This window comes from Carassius carassius, chromosome 24, assembly GCF_963082965.1.
Source record: "Carassius carassius chromosome 24, fCarCar2.1, whole genome shotgun sequence".
NCBI classification, from domain to species: Eukaryota; Metazoa; Chordata; class Actinopteri; order Cypriniformes; family Cyprinidae; genus Carassius; species Carassius carassius.
This window is the reverse complement of record NC_081778.1, coordinates 23,252,418-23,270,320: the sequence shown is the minus strand read 5'-3', so window position 1 is coordinate 23,270,320 and position 17,903 is coordinate 23,252,418.

Genomic DNA, 17,903 nt, shown 5'->3' with positions numbered 1-17,903 from the left:
CATTTAGATTTAACATTTAGATTTAAAATTTAGATTTAGATATAGATTTAACATTTATATTTAACATTTAGATTTAAATTTATATTTAACATTTAGATTTAAATTTAACATTTAGATTTAACATTTAGATTTAACATTTAGATTTAACATTTAGATTTAACATTTAACAATCAGGTGTAACATTTAATATTTATAATTATTTAAAATATCTCTAAGTTGACAAATATTGTTGTAAATGTGCTAAAAAGTGACCGTCAAAAATTCATACCAGTTTTTTAAACATTGTTTGAAGCTAAATGTGACAAAATGTTGCTGCTATTTTCAGCGTGAGCCGCTTTACAAAGGGCGCCCTATAACTTGTGTCGTCTGACTTTGCTGCTCTTGGAAGTATATATATATATGTTTTACTTAACAACAGCTGGGCTAGAAGTCTCAACTATAATCATGATACTGATGTGGCTTGTGGGCTATGCTGATGATATCTGGAAAGCTCTTTTGCATGCTGTTTTGCAATTCCTTGTTGAATTCAACATCACACTACAGGGTGGCATCCTCTGCAATACCGTGGTACTCCACCCAAAATGTCATATTTCACGATACAATTTCCCCATGTGTTCTGATCGATTTAACACCCACAATATAGTCTACAATAATAAAATGAATTATGAAACTATCATCTTTGAGCAATAGCTTGAAGCAGAGGTGGATCATAAAGTGATATTGGATTTCACCATTAGAAAAACATTTCCACCATGTGATGACATGGTAATATTGTGTATTTATAGTTCAATTCAACATTCATCATTTATCTGTATCTTTAATCTCTTTTGTTTCATTTTATATCAAGATAGAAAATACAATTATATTTATTGCTTTGTTTTTTGTCTTCATCATATACACACTGAACTCTGACAGTGATGATAGAACACAACTCATTTTAGCAACATTACATTTAGGGTTTTAGTTTTTCAATGCCATTTACTTCTAAAACAAAGCTGAAAAAGTTGCGTGTCACATGCATTGTGGGTTTCTTTGGCTTCTTGTGGTTTTGGGTTTGTCTTCTAAGATGCAATTTGGTTCAACCTCTTCACCTGTGATCGATTCCTTCAGTGCCCCAGAGACCTGTAAGTAGGGCTGTTCTTCTTTTTTTTTTTTTTTTTTTTACTGCTTCTGAAGCAGCAGAAGGACTGATTTAAGTTTTTAAAAGACAGATGGTAATCTCTTCAGCTCCCTCTCTCTCACACACACTCCTTCTCTTTCTCTGTCCAGATTCAGTCCAGTCTTTTCTCTCTACTGCTTAAAATAAGTTGTACGCTAGTGATTTGTCTCTGTCCATAGCACCTGCTCATTATTCCGGCTGGATGTTAAGGGACAGCTTAACCTATGCTGCTTGTCGACGAGAGCATTTGTCAACATTTAATAGCATCGTCCGCTGACACACCAGCAATCCGTACAACCAAAAGCAGAGAGCGGCAATAGAAGATGAGCCTAAACAAATGTCACATACATCTTAATGTCTGTAGGACAGCTTCATCAGTCATAGTCAGTGCATTATATAAGAACAAACAACTAAGATAACATCAATGAAAAACTGGTAACTGGCAGATGGATACATTATTTTGGAAAAACTTTCTTAAGAAAGGAAGCTTGTTTCTGTTTCAGAGAAAAATTAATTGCTTCTGCATATATCATATATTGTTTTTGGAACTATTTCTTTTAAGTTTGTCTTTAGATCTCAAAATTGTGGCTATATATAGATATATCTCACAAATGTGAATTCATCCTTTTTTTCAGAATTGTGACATTATATGACAAAACTGCGACCTCATATCTAACAAATGTGTCTGTTTCTTAAAATTGTGATTATAGTTATATCACAAAATGTGACTTAATGTCTCACATTGTAACCTTATATGACTATCACAGTTTTATTTCTCGTAACTGTAACATTCTAACAGTTTTCGATTTCGATTTTACAAATGTAACTTCATATCTCAATGCAACTTTTTTTTTTTTACCGCACAACTGTGACTTTTCCACAAATAAACTTTATTTTTTGCAATTGTAATTTTATATCTCATAATTGGTAGTTTATATCTCATAATTTCTTCTAAAAAAAATTTTAACTGTGTATATATCTCACAATGCCACTTTATATTTTATTTTTCACATTTTCAACCTCATATCTAAAAAATGTGACCGTTACTCACAATTGTGAGCTCTCAAAATGTGACTTTATATCTCAGTTCTCACTTCTGGTCATGTGCTGCATATGGAAATATTTCTTATAATTTTGCCTATATCTTCAGTCTGTCCTTATACTCATAACTGCACCTTCAAATCTCACAAATGCAATAGTTTCTCCTAATTATGAGTACATATGTTTCACAATGTGACTTTATACTTATTTCTCACAGCTGTGACTTTATACTTAAAAACTTTATCTCGCAATTACCCTTTTTTAAGTTTTACTTTGAGGGGAAATCGGTCTTCCATTCTCAACCACTGTCTATTATGGAGCACTTTGTATGAATGAGCTCACTTCTAGTTCTGACCCTGCTGGATTCAAACAACTTAGTAAATTTTTGCCCCAGTTGTTGCTTAGCCTGCATTTTTCACTGTCCTATATCTTGTGGGCAATTAGGCAAATAAAAATTGCATAGCCTTACTTGAAAAGTAACTTGATAAGTGAATGAATATCTTTGTAGGCAGGCTAGGATTGAAAAGAGGTCAGCCAGGCAAACTATGCCTACAGCATTCACGACATAGTGAACTGGGCTAATCTTACTTTTCAATCTAGAATCAAGTGCCTGATTGGTAATATGTATCACATATTTACTAACAAATTGTGCAGAGATAAGTTACAGTGAAGTCTAAAGATAGTTAATGTCCCCTAAAACCCCATTCAAAGCAGAATCGGTTAAAGGCTATTATCTGACACTGTCATTAAGACTAATTACCTGCCTCAAGGGCAAGTTAACCGAGGATAAGTGAGATTAGACCTTGTTTGCACAACTGATGAGTCCTGAGCCTTATTTCAAGCAGCTATAGACATCCAGTGACAGCTGGACATCTGGACACAAAGTCAGTGATGATGTGATGGAATCGTGCGTATGGTCATAAATGCATGATTGCTTCATCACACCTTTGATCACAGAGGTTTGTCCTGTGCATATGTCCTCAGTGGAGGGGAAAATCTGGAAAATGACAATCAAGGCCCATGTGACAAATCCATGCAGTGAAGCGGTATGAAATCGATTTTTCCAGAACCAAGATGAATGACGGAGTTACGGGATTGAAATGTTTTACAATCCAATTCCCTTTTTAAACATTTGTATAATATCACACACATGCTACATAAGAAAGCTAAACAAAGATTATATCTATGAGACACTTTATTCAGAATTAAAACAGAAGTCACCGAGTGATAAAAAAAAGTATTATTATTAGATTGCTTTATCCATACTTCCTAGTATATTTCATATTCTTACAAATTTGTCATGCTTGTAATGAAATTGGTTGGTCCAGTTTATACAGTTAACAGAGGAAATGCAAAGATTGAATAAATTGAGAAATAAGCATGTTTTTGAACACCACTGCATTTTCATTTTCTGGTGTTTTTCTCTCTTCATTCAGAATAAGCAAGAATGCATTACTATGATTCATACTAGAAGGCATGTTAATGGAAGCAAGGGTTGATGAGGCAGAACCAGGTCTATCAGTCTGCAGTAGTCCCATTTTTGGAATCCAATCCATCATAGGAAAAGAGATATTAAAGGTGAGAACTAAGTAGTCTTGAGCTTATACTAGTGGTGTGGATGATGCATGCATTACACAAAATTGTAGAAATGCTTTACTTGCTTTTAGCCATTACTAATTAATTCCACAAACGAAAGTGGTCGTGTAATCTCAATATGATCGTGCTAGCGTTTAATATTTGATCTTTAGCAGAAATGTTTGTTTAAACTCTGCTTCTGATGCTTTAGATCAAGAGTTTGTAAGGAGTTTCATCTCTTAACACCTGGCTTTTGTTGGATCTGTCTTTTCAAGCCTTTCCTTTAAATCTCTTGTGCCTGTTCCACTTCCTCCAGCCATCTGCCAGAGAGGCAGAAAGGCCCCATTTCTCTGGCAATGTCTGTCAGGAACCTCAAGGCCCACCAGTCTCTGCTAGTGCATCGTTCTTGGCAAGCTTTCCCCCATTCCATATGTCTGATTTGCAAGGCTGAGAAATTGCCACGGGAGGACAAGGTAAGAAGGAGTATATCAGGGGGTGAAGAAAGACAAGCTGTTCCTCCAGTTTTCCTAAGAACATGGACAGATAGTGAGAAGTTAGGTCACAGAGCAGAAGTCTTTACTGGTGGGAATGCTCTTAATGTTATCAGGTGCATCACGGCAAGGGCACATCTCTTAATTACTGAAATAAAAAAGGAGTAATTAGACAATAATTTGTTTATAGAAGGTTGTAAGCAGTAGCTTTCTTTGTAGTATATGTAACATTACTGGAGGTCAAAGTTTAGCTGATTATCATGACACAATTAGCTCCTGCTGATAAATGTTGGAACTACACCATCTGGATGAAAAGATGATCTTACTCCATTAATGGCCATTCAGAAGTAGCTGTGTATTATGACTATATTATTTGTCTAAGCAACATAATGTATATTTCGTTTTTGGTTGGGTTTTTTTTATTGATTTTTTTAAATGTACATGTTTAGTCCTGAAGCCATTTGTTTGTAATACTTCTGCAGCACTATGTACACTTTACATTCTGTAACTTTCATGGCGCTAGATACACATAGCATTTCATTAAATACTCTCTAAAATTCCTCAGTGTTATCATCAATAGGCCCAAACTCCTTATCACCCTCTGCCAGCCTTCACAGTAAATATTTACAGCAAGGATCGCTGGTCTTGAGGAATACTAACACAAAGCCGAGGCCCTTTAAACAACATGGGAGGAGTGTGTAGCAAGCCATCAAGTCTACTTTAACATGACACTGATTAATACTACAAATATTCCCTCTAGCATTATTCTGCAACCCCTTTTTAATGAGTTTATTTAGGCTTGAGTGAACTGAAAGCGAATCACGCCTTTCAAATAGGTTTTCTGCGTTCAACACCATCTAAAAAGAATGAATAGAAATTGGCTTTTAGTCTAGAAAGCATAGGTGAAAAGCAGCCTAATCTCAATTTAGAGGGCCCTTGAGAGACAGAAATCATAATGTTGAAGATAGAGTGTATTTTTCTGGCTAAAAGCCTACATAAAGAGTTGAGATGTCTTATTGGAATTAAGGTACTTTTATGGTATAGTGCAGGAAAATTCTGTAAAATGTCAGAGGCACTTTAAGAAAAGATCCATACATTCATCTTGCCATCAAATTTCACAGTTTTTACTTTATGTTAATGCATGTTAATGTTTTGTGAACATCTTTTTTGATGTATATTTAGCAAACTTACTGAACATCCAAAACAATGTGCTGGGGTAAATGCGCTAGATCTGTGTAGGGACTTTCATGCGACATCATGTCCTGATTTTTGTTCGTCTTTGGTCTGTGTTACAATCATTCATCATTAACCGTCCCAGAGTTCGGACCTGTCAAGTGTAAACATCCTAACTTGTTCTGCACTTTCCATGCATGCAGTTGGATAATATTAACCAATAGCTATCAACAGAGATTAAATCTACAGAGTTCAATCCGACTCCATTCTGATACTATATGGTACATCCGCTTTTCAAAATCCAGATTATTTCTGCATGATTATCTAGTTTCAATAACAAATATGTCTAATTGTTGCAATTAATGTAGACTTTACATCTATTGAAATGGCAAGCATGGAAATAAGTAGCATGTGTCGTGTTGGAAACAGAAACATTGTTCTGCTGTTCTAATGTGCAATGTAACTTCATTTTTTTATTTTATGTCAAATTCAGGGCATGCCATTCTTTGAAAGAGCAAGGCTTGCTCACTGGTGACCCTATTACAATAGCAGAAACTCGGTTGCCATTTTAGAAATATTTTAGCATTTGGCATATTGACATTTATAGGTGAGCGAACAGAAAGAAGGGAATATGGCTTTTGATAACTCAATTGTTATCAATATCTTTGAGTCCTGCTTCTCTTGATTTGTACTCTGTTTTGAAGCTGTCAGCATCTATCCCTCTGTCAATCCACCGAGCTGATTTCAAACTTCAGCAGCTAGACCCCTTAATTTCCTTGTTTTCTCACAGACACTTTCATTTAGATTTTGTCAAGATACATTCAGCACATTATGTGTTTTGTTGCTCAGAGATTACAAAACGATTCAGCCTTTTTCCCCCTCCCCTTTCCTTTTGTGATAACATCAGGTAATGGGAGAATGTTGTAGTACTCTGAAGAGGGTCGTTGATGAGAGCGCATTTTACTCTTTATGAAACCAATATTGTTACTGTTTTTCAGAATCATTAACCTGATTTACAGTACTTTCTGACTATCATAACAGTCCACCTCACAAGCTACAAAACCGAATCTCTTGAAAGGCTGGCTGCAAGGCTTTGAATTCACAGGAAACAAGCTAATTAGAAGGAAATTAGAAGTTCATTGAATGAATATAGCTAAAATGCTATGTTGATTGTGATTCCAATATATCACCCTAACTAAGTTTTCCTTACAATCTAAACTGCATATACGTAGATGTTATTGTCACAAATGATTACTTTTTGTGGCCATTTTATTCACAGACGGGAGACCGACTATTACGTTTGAGCAAGCATAAGAGACAAGTGAAATATAAAAGTACAAAAAGAGTTGAAAAGAGTTCCAAACTGGCAACCATCTACAACACAGTGGCTTCTCCATACAATGTTAAAATATAGTTGCTAATATAATTAATGCTACAGTTAATTTCATCTGACACAGTTAGTTAGGTTACACTTTGGTTTGTGCTTTGTTGACATACAGTACAGACCAAAAATTTGGAGTTTTCTTTATTTTCATGACTATGAAAATTGTAGATTCACACTGAAGGCATCAAAACTATGAATTAACACATGTGAAATTATATATGGAATTATATACATAACAAAAAAAGTGTGAAACAACTGAAAATATGTCATAATCTAGGTTCTTCAAAGTAGCCACCTTTTGCTTTGATTACTGCTTTGAACACTCTGGGCATTCTCTTGATGAGCTTCAAGAGGTAGTCACCTGAAATGGTCTTCCAACAGTCTTGAAGGAGTTCCCCGAGAGATGCTTAGCACTTGTTGGCCGTTTTGCCTTCTGTCTGCGGTCCAGCTCACCCCTAAACCATCTCGATTGGGTTCAGGTCCGGTGACTGTGGAGGCCAGGTCATCTGGCGCAGCACCCCATCACTCTCCTTCTTGGTCAAATAGCCCTTGATGCCTTCAGTGTGACTCTACAATTTTCATAGTCATGAAAATAAAGAAAACTCTTTGAATGAGAAGGTGTGTCCAAACTTTTGGTCTGTACTGTATGTATTTCTAGGATGGATCTTTTGTAAATAAGTATAGTGTTTTGTGCCATTTATAGCTGGTACTGTTTCTACAGTATTTCTATGAAACAAAACAAAATATGCACAATGTATTTAGTGCATGTGTCATAAAGCGCGTAGTATGTAATGTAATGAGGTTATTCATAATTATATTCAAATATTTAATTGTACAGTGTGGTTTTTCAGTGTTGGTTATAGCGGTGTTGAATTATTTGTTTTGTCAGGGTCAGTCAGATCTGAATTGCTGTTCTATGAATGTTTTAATGAATGTTTTATGAGAGTTTCATAAATTTTTTCTATTGATGGTCTGATAGTCAGTTGCGATTGGTTATAAGGTGTCTGAACATTGTGTGTCCATGTGTGTGTTTTTTCTGAGGTGTGTTTGCTCACAAGCAAGGTCCTTGTATCGATTCTGTCACTGTCAATATCATTCACTATTGTTTGTACCTGCATTATTATGTATATGTGTTTTTGACAGACAGTGAGAAACGTCAATGTCAGCACTTTGTAGTGTTACAGAAAATGTTGCAAATGATCAATTAATACACAGAGAGAAGTAATAGCTTGATGCTAATTGAGATTTATGAATTAAGTTCAATATACACTGAGCTTAATTTACACAGAAAGTGTGCATGTTTATGCAGAAAAGAATGACATTCATTTAAATATAGTTATATGCATTTGCTTTTACGTAATTGTGAGTATTTAGTGAATAAAATGCAGGTTTTTGTACTGACATGCTGTGTGCTAAAGTGGTACAAGCATTTACTGAATGTGCCACTATGTGCTTGCTTCCTGACAGTTGATGAAGCATCTTGGATGAGTGCAAAAAAAGTCTTTGAATCACAAGAAACAACTGAGCCTTTCCTGACGGTTAATGTGTTTTTGATTACTAGATAAACAAAACTCCATTAAAAACATCTCAACAAAATTAGACCTTCAAGAATCATAAGGACAAGCCTTTGAGGTCAATTAAGGAATATTAACGGAGCAAGAGTGCTGTTGTACTACAATTTAAGCAGTGATTTTGAATGTTAAATGTCAGCACAGCACTCAGCCAATCAAATTAGAAGAGCTAGCAACCACAATAAATGTTTCATGTAAAAAAAAAAAAAAAAAAAAAATATATATATATATATATATATATATATATATATTCTCAGATATCAGTCTGATGTGGATTGGGAAAATAGAAACTATTTTCACTTGTCGCTGTTGTTTTGCATCTGCTTATTTTCACAAGAAAGGATTTCGTGGCAGCAAATTCATTTTCCTTTTTCTGTTTAGATTTTTGGCAGGTCGTCGACCTTCAAATAGAAATGTGTGTGTGTCTCACCTACTCTTCCAAACCTTTTCCCAGCCAGCTGTCATCTTTTCCATGATGAATTGGCCTGATCAGGAGGCAGACTGGCCGATTAGCTGAGCAGGTGGAATAGCCAAACAAGCAAAGGTGTGGAAGAGCACAAACCAAAAAATATAAGTGCAGTCTGTGCTGTGAACAGGACCTTTCATGGGTCTGCTTACTCTGTTTTTCCCAGTGCTTATTTGCTGTTTTATGTAAGCATCATTTTGAGTAGTTTCAAGTGCCTTTTAGCAATCTGTGCCATCTTGTCAAAATGAATAGCATATAGTTGATATGTGTGCCATGTAAACAGAGATGAAACAGCCTGCAATGTGCCGCCGGCCTTAAAAACAGATATCAGTTCCTGTCAGCTTACCTCAGAGCACTTCTTACATAAAGCCATGCATAAATAAAAGTGACCCAAGAGCAAAAGTTGCCCGAGGTTCTGTTTAGTATGGTAATTCTCTAAATCTTCCTGCAATCCTTCTACCCAATCTAATGCTTTCATTTAAGTTTAGCCTAAAAATGTATGTTCGCAAAAATTGGCAAATATATCTTCAGTGGGCCGGTGTCCTACATAAGTGTTTTAATTCATATTGAGTTAAAGGCGAGACGAAATTCACTCGTGTTGCTTTGGGGTGGGCAGAGATGGAAGTTGGAATTCGGAGTTTCTTTGAATCTGATGGTAATATACCTGTCACACTATACTGTCAATAAACACATGAAGATGAAGGTTTAGAAAGTCTTTAATCCAACACATGGGTAATCCATAAACACTGGGTAGAGTTGACAAGACCAGACCAAATTAACTGGAACAAAGAGAACTGAAATACAGGTGATTAATGAGTGCACAGGTTTGAGGATTTGTAAATGGATACGTATCACCCATAATCCTATTAATCTCATTGTCTCAAACTTTTGGCTGAGACATGTTCGACCTGCGTTTTTGTTTTCATCAGTTTATAGGTAACTCCAAATGCCAAAAATCCAGTGACTAAATGCAGTTTTGGCTTAAATAATGACCAAGGTTTCACTAAAAGAAGGACATAACAAGTAGAATTTGTCACAAATAAATAGCATAATTAAGTTTTTGCATATATATTTACTATATATACTAATTATATTAAACCACCAATAAATACTACCATTAAAAAACAGAAATGTAAATTAAGTATAATTAAATTGACTGTAAAAGTAATTTAAACTACCTGTACTCAGGTCCTCCGAAGCTATATTTATTTGTGACCCTGGACCACGAAACCAGTTTTAAGTCGCTGGGGTATATTTATAGCAATAGCAAAGAAAAAAAATTGTATGGGTCAAAATTATCAATTTTTCTTTATGCCAAAAATCATTAGGATATTAAGTAAAGATCATGTTCCATGAATATATTTTGTACATTTCCTACTGTAAATAAAATTTTTGATTAGTAATATGCATTGCTAAGAACTTCATTTGGACAACTTTAAAGGGGATATTCTCAGTATTTATATTTTTTGCACCCTCCGATTGTATCTCAATCTCAGATCAAATAGTCTTAACAATCCATACATCAATGGTAAGCTATTTATTCAGCTTTCAGATGATGTATACATCTCAGTTTCAGAAAATTGGCCCTTATGACTGGTTTTGTGGTCCAGGGACACATTTGATCAATAATGCTGAAAAAAAAAAACAGTACTATTCTAAAATATAATTATAATTTAAAATAATGATATTTGTGTTATTTAAAATAATTATAATTTATTTTGTAATATACTTTAAAATGTTATGTACAGTATAGCTATGTTAAGTTACAGCAGCCATTATACTCTGGTCTTCAGTGTCACATGATCCTTCAGAAATCATTCTAATGTATTTATTAATACAATATACCAATTTTTACTGTATTTTTTAACAAATAAATACAACATTGGTAAGCATTAGAGACTTAAAAAAACATAATTATATATATATCAGGTCTGATATTTTTCATTTTTCAGGATGAAATATTAAGTATGAAATTCAAGCTTTGTTTACAAAAATGTGCCTACATGCAGGCCTTATCTGTACAGCTCAGAAGATTAAAGAATACATATTCCTTGCATTATATTCCACAGTTATTATTCTTGTTACAGTGTAGTCAACACTATTTCATGGAGCATTTTTATCATTTGTTTTGTTTGTTAAAATAGCATGTGAAACGTGTAAAATTGGCTGTGTGATGTAAAGCGTTCAGCAGAGGATGGAGTAGGTGCTGGATGCATCATTAGTCCACTGGAGACAAGTGACCTTGTATTCTGGTATTGATCATATCCGTTCACCGCTACACAAAGTCAGTCTGCCTTTTGATTACCTCCAGAAATGAAACGGTGAGGGAAATGCTTGCCCTAACCTGTTCCTGTTTTCAGACAGGAATGTTCATTTTAAAGTTTTGTGTTACTAAAAGCAATAATTGGAAAGAATAGCATCTCTGCACATGCCCTCTGCCATGAAGCCATTACTCCATCTTAATGAGGCCATCCATGTCATTTAAGTCAAGCAAGACGGAGCACCTCTTAGCCATGAGCTAAAATACACCCCCTCGCACAATCATTAGACAGCTAAATACACGTAATGTTTACACTGATCTACAGGCTGGGTGGACAACGAAAGCACTTTATCCTCTCTGCATTGATTCTGCCATGAATCCTAAATCTCCTCCAACTGTTATGGGTGAAAACTGCATTACATGATTCCCCCCAAGCATTAACATATTTTCTTCACCTTTTTTAGTAATTAATTCTGTACAACTGAATAATGCTGCCACTTCCATGTGGTCTGTCATTAAGTGAAAGTGACATGACATACAGCCAAGTATAGTGAACCATACTCAGAATTCATGCTCTGCATTTAACCCATCCAAAGTGCACACACACAGAGCAGTGAACACAAACACACACACACACACACACTGTGAACACACACCCGGAGCAGTGGGTAGCCAATTATGCTGCAGCGCCCGGGGAGCAGTTGGGGGTTCGGTGCCTTGCTCAAGGGCACCTCAGTCACGGTATTGCTGGCCCAACACTTGAACCCACAACCTTAAGGTTAGGAGTCAAACTATCTAACCACTAGGCCACGACTTACCCTTAGGTCGCAATATCAAATAATTGCTTATAAATTATATACGAATGGCCACAAAATAGATTGAAAAAATATATTTATTATGTATTTATTTTATTATATCAAATATATGGAATTTATTATATTTGAATCTAGAATATTAAAGTATATACAGTAAGTATAAACTTTGGGATTGTTAAGAGTTCGTCAATGCACTCTAATGGCAATTTGTTTTACGGTTTGGCAAATTGGTGGCTAGTTTTATGAATGTTTCACTGATTTGAACATTTCCATATGATTCCGTATTAGTTTCAGATTAGACCTTTGTGCTTTTTTTCTTCTAAAAAGTATGTTTTCATACAAATCACATTAATTCATTAAAAAAATCATCGCTTCACGAGATTGGGTTGGATTTTGTAATATTTTTGAAAGAAGTCTCTCATGCTCACTAAGGCTATAGATTTATTTGATCAATACAGTAAAACAGTAGTATTGTGAAATATTCTTACAATTTAAAATAACTTTTTTATTATTTTAATATATTTTCAATAAATTCTATATAAACTTGACACGATGTCACATTTCTTAAGAAATCATCCTAATACGCTTCATTGCTACTTGAGAAACATTCCTTTTATTATTAATGTTAAAAACAGTTGTGCTGCCTAATATTTTTGTGAAAACTTTGATGCATTTTTTAAGGATTCTTCAAATCGAAAGTTCAAAAGAACAGAATTTATTTAAATATTTATATCAATTAATTTCAATATTATAAATGACCTTTCTGTCACTTTTGATCAGTTTAATGTCTCTATTATCCGTCTCAATAAAAATTTGAATTTCTTTCATTTAAAATGTAAAAACTTGCTGACCCTAAACATTAGTTAGTGCTTTGTCCTAATTTAGTAGCAATGTTATTGATGAATCATGTTTTTTGCTCAAAATGTTCTCACACATGTTTTATGCATGTTATTGAATGAGTCCAATTATATTAATCCTTTCAGTGCCTGGGTAATGTAAGTTAGCTTAATCTCTAAAACTTTTAAGACCTTCTGAACCTCTGGCGGTTTATTATTATAGCCAAATGCCATGTGGATTAAACACTAGCCTCGGGCACATTTAGGTGTTATGAAAGCACAAGTTTTGTATCATATTGAGCCAGAGGGCCTCTCACGACGTGTGTGAGCTGCATTTCTAAATGTCTCTCCAGGTTTCTTATATCATCTATGCTTGAGCAGATTAGTTTTGAAGAATGTATTGATTTCTGCTTTTGTGATTTTCTCAGTGAGAACATGAAAAGGTGGGACATGATGGAAACGCAGTAACAACAAAGGGAGGAATTTAAGGCGAGATGCAGCCCGTCTGGCAGAAAAGCCAGAGGTAAGGTGTCACAGTGAAGGGTCCTGCGATTGAACTTTGAACAAAGACCTAGTGTGATCTTTAATTATGCCACATGGAGATTGCCAACCTCACCAACCTCGGTCCAAATGATTTAGAACATTTAGAAAAGGAGCTGTGAATGTGCAGATAGCCAAGGTTCCTTGGACAGAGGAAAGGTAAAAAAGATGGTTTTTTAAAGGTCCTTTACATGCAGTAATGCTTTCATTTAGAACAATAGCATTCTGAAGAACCATTTTATGCTGAAATGATTCTGTGTGTTAGTCAAATCTATAACTGTCAAAGCATTTCATTACTGATTTTCTGGAGTTCAGTGATCCAGCAACACAGACTGTCAACAAACTCTCAACAGGTAAATGAATTCATTCTTAAATTTAAATACAAATTGAATTTTAAAATTGTAACTGGTTTCCAAACAAATATGGTTTTATTTCTTTTATTTTTTGTTTTTTGGTCACATACAAGTGTGAGTGCAGCAAGCTGTGGAAACTTCTCTCCTCTTTACCATAAAGTTATTAAAAGGGACATTTATTTTATAATTCATATTGTTAGATTTTTTTAATTATTACTTGGGTTTTTTATTAATTATCTGGTACTGTTTAGAACCATTTTTCGTTAGAGTGTAGTGAAGTAAGAGTACATTAGAAGAGTAAAATTGATGGAGACAAGGGAAGGAATTGATGGTTAGAAGACAGGAAGCAGCCAGCAAGTGATTATACCCATCTCACCTGTACGATTTAGAGCCCTCTGACCATATAATACAACAGAGAGAATTCATCAGTGCACAGATATATGGCACGAGGCAATTTACACTTTAAGTTTCAGTGATTTTCTCAGATGGATTTGCTGAAAAATATGGATCCTCTGTGAATACACTCTAACTCCTGCTGGCTCTCATATTGCATTATGTACGGCTGCTATGTGAGTAAAAAGGAAGTGATGACACATGAACAAACAAATAATGCCGGTACCCTGGATGCCAATCGAATGTTTTTCAGCAGCACTGGTCCAATTGGCAAATTTGTGTAGGAGAACATGACAAAGTCGTAATTGCTCTTACCATTCATTATCATTCATTATCTCTAGCATCTTTTCCCATAACTGAAAAGTCTTACTACAGTGTGTGTGCTTGTGTGTGTGTTTATGAATTCAGTGCTGTCTACACATCAATGTCTGAATAATATTCATAAATTTTTATATATATTTGTCATTTACAATAAGTATTTCAACTGTTTTATCTAATATATATATATTAGGGGTGTAACGATACGCGTATTCGTATTGAACCGTTCGGTACGAGGCTTTCGGTTCGGTACGCGGTACGCATTATGGACCGAACGGTTCGTTGGACTAATTAATTATATTTGGAAAATAAAAAAATTGTGAAATATAATGATCTGCGTTCAACAAGGTAGCCCAATAACCCAAACGACGTAACAGGCAACGCCCCTGACACCCCCGAAGAAGAAAAAAACACCAACTTATATGTTTATGTTAGGCTACTCAGTCAGGCGCTCGCTCACTCAGTAATACACGCTGAAGGCTTGTTGCAAAATGGCCAATGCGTTTAACAGACTAGAAATAGAAGATCCTCCAATAACCAACAGGTCTGGTGTTTGGGTGCACTTTGGATTCCCTGTAAGCTATAATGGTGATGGCAAGAGAGTGGTGGATAAAAAAAACAACGATATGTCGCATCTAGGGTAGGCTACACCAGCCTTCCCAGTATCTGGGAAAAGACGGAAAAAAGGAGAAACATACAAGCAAAACAAAACAAACTATCCCCGCAGCATTTAGACAGACATTTCCAACGGATTCAGACAGGGCAAAAGACATCACCACGGCGATTGGTAGGGTACATTTACGTTATAGCCGCGGATATGAGACCTTACTATTTACCATTCATTCTATCATCACCATTATAGCTTACAGGGAATCCAAAGTGCACCCAAACACCAGACCTGTTGGTTATTGGAGGATCTTCTATTTCTGGTCTGTTAAACGCATTAGCCATTTTGCAACGAGCCTTCAGCGCGTACTGAGTGAGCGAGCGCCTTACTCTGTAGTGGAAAACGTAGGTTTTAAGAACATGCTTAATGTAATTGAGCCCCGTTACAATATTCCTTCACGAGCCCATTTCAGACAGACCGTAATTCCTGCTTTGTTCCAAAAAACATAAGCCCTATAGAGAACCAATTGAGTAAAAACACACTCAATATAAAGAGTTATAGAGTTCCATATAAAAAGTTACATCTGTGTATTTGTTCAAAACTAATATTTTCATTTTTTTTATAAGGAGCTGTTTTTGTTTTATACAGTATGCTGCTAAGAAAACACCATAGAAGATGGGTAAAGAATAGCTCCATCATTGTTCAATGTAAAAAAAAAAAAACATACTTTTTTAGTTTTAATAAATAAAACATTTTTTAAAAATCAAGGAAATTTATCTGCCAATTTTTTCTTTTTGCTGTATCTAAAACGTACCGAGCCGTACCGAACCGAACCGTGAAACCAGTGTATTGTATCGAACCGAACCGTGAATTTTGTGAACCGTTACACCCCTAATATATATATATATATATATATATATATATATATATATATATATATATATATATATATATATATATATATATATATATATATATATATATATATATATATATATATATATATATACATGTTTTCACTGTTTTTGTTCAAGTAAAAAAATAATAATAAAAAATATATATATTGAACAAGCAGTGTTAACATAATATTATTGTTAACTAAAATTATTTAAAAAATTGTTCATTGAAATAAATCTGAAATAAAATATTAAATATTAGATGGGGGAAAAAATTGCCTTGCCAACTAAATAAAATAAGTCTGTTGAAGCACTAAAATAAACTGAAAATTGAAATAAATAAATAACAGATAACTTCTACGTTTTAGTTTCCCTTGTGTTTTTGCCATGTGCTTTTGTTTTCAACTGCGTTTCATTCTCATTGGTTTCATTATTCAAGTGATTCACATTTTCTCATTAGTAGTTTGTATTTATAGCCCTGATTTTGCCATGGATCTTTGTCTAGCTTTGTTATCTTTTGATGCTGTAGTCCACTGTTGAGAGTTTCATAGGGTGACCATATGAGCCATTTTACCAGGACGCGTCCTTGCCAGGATTTTTATATTGCCTAAAATATAACATTTTTTGGCTGTTTGTGCTGTGCAGATCGATCATTGTATGACATTCATAAGAGCTATAGAGAGCAGAGCAGATGGCTCCTTATGCATTCAAATCACTCTCTTGGTACTTTGGTGTCATACAATGATCGGTGCGCAGCAACGCTTCAAGTTGAATGAACGAACAAACACCTAACATGTACGTGTATTTGCATTGCTTTGATCATTCTCTGTAGATCTCACCTTCTCACACGCCACGATTGGTTGATTATGTAACATACCTGCATGTTATTGGGCAAACTACTTTGGATGTTTTAGGCAATATAGAAATCCTGGCAAGGACGCATCCTGGGAAAATGGCTCATAGTCACCCTAGAGTTTCATCTTCCATGCTTTATCTAATTAAGTTTAAGTCGTGTTTATTTTCAAGTTATTGTTTTGTTTGTACACTTTTTGAATCATGAAAAAAAACTGCATTTGGGCTCAGCTTCAGTGGATTTATATATATGTGTGTTATATATATACTGTATATAAGTGTTTTCAGAGTTTTAGCTTTATTTTATTTTCTTCAACAGTAGTTAAATTCAAAGTGGGTGAAGAAGTGTACTAAACACATTAGTACAGGTTGTAGCTTTGACACCGCTTAAAAGTGTAGGTTTTCAATTTTAGCGGGTAGCACAGTATTTTTACAGTGCAAAAAAGCCAACTCCTCGTCAACATGAGTCAGCCCACTCTGACTGACCTCCGAACAGCCCTCCCACAATCCCTCAGTCATCAGAGCATTACTCAAACTCCTGTGTAACCCATCGGGAAGTTAATCAAAGGAGACTCGGGATGTATAAGATGATAAAGGAGCCCAGAATCAGTTTATACTACTGAGCTGGTCATGGTTGAGAAATAACTTTTTTAAACCTTGACGATGAAAGCTTTTCCTGTCCACCATAATTCTGATGCAAGAATGACATGTTAAAATGAAATGACACAATTCTGTTTCAGACAGATTTACAGATTATAGCTTCAGAGAATTTTGATCAGTTTGTTGCATTATTTTATTATGTTTTGCAGCATTAAGGCAAATTGACATCAGTGTTTCGGAATATTAAGCACTGGGTAGACAAGCAGGCCTTTGTCTTTAGGACTGAGTGAAAGAAAGAGGGGGAGAGAGAACAACAGAAACTGAGTGGGAAGGAACAAATGCTTTATAAAGCATATATTAAATCTAAAAAAGATATGATGTGTAAGATAGAGCCCCTGTTTCATGTGACTTGCTTTAGACTGTCAACAGTCGTCCTGGACTTGCATTGGACCTTGGAGCCGTTGTATGCGATCAGAGCCTTGAATGCTGCGTGTCAAGCCATGCACTTTTCTATATACTGTAAACCCTAATAAGTTGTGACTACTCAAATGATTTGAGGAAAGTGATTCCCTC